Here is a 4,263-nt window from a genome sequence, read left to right as displayed (position 1 = left end):
CATGTATGTGCCATCATTCGTATCTGTTCCTTGTGTCCATTATTATTATTTCCCTTATTTGTCAATCGTATTCATCTGCTTTATTTCTGTTCCGTTTCTGTCCCAGTCATGCATCGTCTGACGTATGTCTTCATTGTGCTTGATTATTAAAAGTCTACGTCAAGTCACAAAGAGTGTTGACATTTATCTAATGTCGCTCATATTTTCCACAGCAGTTTGTCTCATTTGTCTTTAACTTAATCATATTTTTCCACAACAGTTGAGGCGAGGTTAAATTAATACTTTGTTTCATAAATTTCTATGAAATACAGGGTGTCAAAAAAAGAAAAAAAACCCAATAAACTACACATTTTTTTTTCTAAATATTTCGCACTAAATTTGTATTAAAATGTTATAATTTGGAATAGATCTAAATATAATTCATTCAAAAGGAATTTGTTTGACATTCAATTCACAAAGAAAAATCTTATTTTTGAAAACGGAAAAGGCCGCTGTTATAGAAATTAACCACCTAAAAACGCCAAAGGCACCATTTTAAAAGATCTGATAAGGGAAGTCATGAAATGATTGATTTGATTTTTTTCCTTTCCTTTTATTTTGAAAATCAAACTTGTCCACCCCTGTAACCTTTACACAATATTTCTTTTCTCATAAAGAGTTCAAAATATGTTTTAAATTCTGTTATTCCGAGAACCAATGGTCTATATGAATGTCCTCCTTTGGACTCGAGACACTTTAACGCGTCGTTCGTAATGTTCAAAGTGGCCAACACAAGGATCCACTCCACCATGAGTACTCTAAGCCACATACACTTGTACACATTACAGTATGGAACTGTTTCTAGAGACAATAAGAGGAGGGGTGAGGTTGCCCAAATCGACAGCATGTGGAGTTGATATAACTTGAAAGGTGAATATGGGCTTTGCCAAAGGACCAAAATGTTGTAGAGGAAATGTCCACGCTTTTCAAGGCGATCGAGGAATCATGAACACATTGCTATCCTCTGATAGCTTCATGAACGGGAAAAGGATACAGTCGTAGATGAAGATCTGTCTTGAGAAGGTGTACTGTTGAGATGTAGGAATAAAAGTCATTGCTGCAGAAATCGTCCACAGACAGACGTCTCGTGGGGCTCATTTACTGAATTCTGCACCGTGGTGACGTTTAAAGTGTTGCTAACGGTGTGTTTGACCTGAAATGGTCGTTTTGTCTGGGAATTTTTAGTTCTCATTCTCTACAGATACTAACTGAGGAACCATTTCCCTCTTTAACATCAAAGAATGCCTTAGGGGCACTTTAACATTATTTCTGTACCTTGTGCGAAACTTACAAAGTGAGTTGGTGGTGAGGAAATGTTCAATAGAAAAAGCTCTCTGCTCTTTACTAATCTTAACCATGATCACAGCAGTAAAGGAATTTTGTGAAAAACTATCTGCAAGCTTCTGTCGGCGTGTTAGACTACATACTGTAGTATGCAATATAGGCTCAATCATTGGGATTTTTAGTGGTAGGCCTTATGCGAACTAATCCGCCATGCTACAAAAATGGACATAGCAAGTGGGTTGTTTTTTTATACGCTGTGTAAAACCAAACTGTTCTGTTGATTTTTCTAAAATGGATATCAGACAAATTTCTTTTGATTTTCAAATGCTGGGTACAAATTTGAAGCGCAAAACTTCAGTGTGGAGGAAAATTATATTTTTAAAAAAGTTGTACAGGTTTTTTTAAAAATCACCCTGTACATGTACTACTAATCTCCTTCACGCGGAAAATGGAATTGTTCACAGCACTTCCCGCTTCTCACGCACATTTTGTATACGTATATGGGTTGCGCCACAGCTCACCAATGACACTTTTTAGAGGCAAAGCTAGTTACATGTACAATGAATCAATTTTATAGTGAACACTTTTTCGGGACTAAAAGATCCCAAAACATGCGTTCAATAAAGATAATCTGACTCGCGATTACAGAAAAATGACAGACTTGCTTTTAAAAGTGATATTGTCCCAGCTGTAAACCCTTTAAAATCAATAGAAACCATCCACAAGGATTGTTTTTAGGTTGACCTTATTTAGGCCACATGTGGCCTAAATAAGCTAAACCCCCCTCCCGTACCTTATTTAGGCCACTGTGGTGACTCCTGGGTTCACCAATCCTTTTAAAATTAAACTTACTTATCTACGGTGACCCCGGGGTCCACCAATCTTTAAAGAAACCTGCTTATTTCACTACGGTGTCGACCTATCCTAAAACGTAGTATTTCGCTAGGTAGACCCCGGGCCCCGGGGTCCACCTTAAACCTGCTTATTTATCACTACGTTGACCCCGGGGTCCACAAATCCTTACTTAAAAACTTAAACCAAACCTTATTTCACTACGGTGACTCCGGGGTTCACATCCTAAAACCTAGTATTTCTTGAATCAGAGACTCGCTGTCTAAAAAGTGCCACTGCTAATGCTATTCTTATCAAAGAAAATGGCACAATTTGATTTTATGACGTGTTAAAAAAAAAAGTTTTTAAAATATCCAGAAAATAACATAAAATGATTATATATATCTATATGTTGTGTATTTTAGTATGTATACTAAAAGACTGAGCAGAGGCTTACAATGTAAATTCTGTGCTCTACAAGTAGAGAAAATCTTAAGTTTGCGCAAAACAGATTTTAGAAAAAAAAAGTTGGATCTAATTATTCTAATAAAAGTAAAAGTGATTGTTATTTCTTTTTGGGGGGATTTTGTTAATTCACCCTCCCCCCCCCCCCCCCCCCTTCCGGGGGGGGGGGGGGGGGGGGGGGGCGGCGCGGCTAAAGTGCCGTCAGTATGCTAAGCCGCCCCGGCGGCTCGATAACCGACGTTCAATTTTAGCTTGGTTTCTATTTCAATCCACATTTCCATGTTAAAATAAAGGTCATAATATAAAGTTGACTTCCGGGTCAAGCGTTTCCACCGAAAATCGGAAGTTTTGATTCAGTTTTGAAACACGATTTCGAAGTTTATGCGACATTGTTTTATCGCGAAGCCCAAATTATAGCCCCGACACCAGTCTTAGTAGTTTTACACAACAAAATCTATCATTATTTTGCTCACTAAAGAAGTGTAGGACTCTTCTTTATAATATTGATACTGCTGGACTCAAATTGCAAGTGCATTGTAATTGAGAAATCAATATTTTTTAGTGCTAGATCTAAGCCTAGATCTAAATAGTCAAAATATTTTTTTCTCCCCAAAATCACTACTTTTTGGTGAATTTACTCAAAAAGTACCACCCAAGACATGTATAGGTTTATTCCAAATGCAATTCTGAATAATTCCATATATACAATACGGGTGTTTTTTCTGTTTTGGATCCTTTTTTCAAATTTTTTTTTTTTTTAAATTTTCAATATCGGAGGTTATGATCCAAATGTACAACAAATATTATGGAATGTATGTAAATAACTGCTCATTTTTTCAATATTTTCCTGTTCTATATACAGTTATGGTTATTCTGATGTATAATTTGACTAGATATCTAGATCTAGGTGCAAACATATTTTTTGAGTTTCATCTGAGATTATATATTTTTTGTTTTCAAATTTTATCCGCAGCCAATCACAATTGTGATGCATAATCGCCTCTTACAGGAACCAAAGTTGAAAAATACTCAAATTAACGATACAGATGTATTCTACAAACCATACTGAAAATGTTGGTATATAATAATATAATATATTGATATTTATTTGAATTTATGGCCCCCAAGACCTGTGAACTGCGCACTATAGTCATCATCCAAGGAGATTAAAAGTAATGGAGGATGCTCTGTGGGTGGCACCGCACGCCTGATAGGAGCCCTCTCTCGCGGCGGAACTGTGGTCTACCTGCGCTGAGCGAATGCCCGACTTCCGCACTGAAATCTAGATAAGAAAGAAGGTTTTATTCCGAGGTCCTTGAGATTAGGCAAGTCAATTAGTAAAAATGCCTTGCATCTGTGTTGTATTTAAGTGTAAGAACCGATATGATGCTGCAGTGGACCGAAGTTTTCACAGTTAAGTTGTTTTCCTTTAAAAAAATTTGAAAGAAAGTGTTTTTATGCCCCCAGCAACACAATTTAGATCATTAACATTCATAAGAGGCTGGCTCCGGCGCTACCTGCCAAGGCCAACCCAGGCTGAAAGGGATACAATACCCCAGCAGAAAGACCGAGATACTCAATTTTTAAAAAAGTATTCTTAGTCTTATGTATGTATATAATATATAGATATATATATATATGTAT

The sequence above is a fragment of the Aplysia californica genome, unplaced genomic scaffold (genome assembly GCF_000002075.1).
Source record: "Aplysia californica isolate F4 #8 unplaced genomic scaffold, AplCal3.0 scaffold00053, whole genome shotgun sequence".
NCBI classification, from domain to species: domain Eukaryota; kingdom Metazoa; phylum Mollusca; class Gastropoda; order Aplysiida; family Aplysiidae; genus Aplysia; species Aplysia californica.
This window is presented reverse-complemented; position numbering follows the sequence as displayed.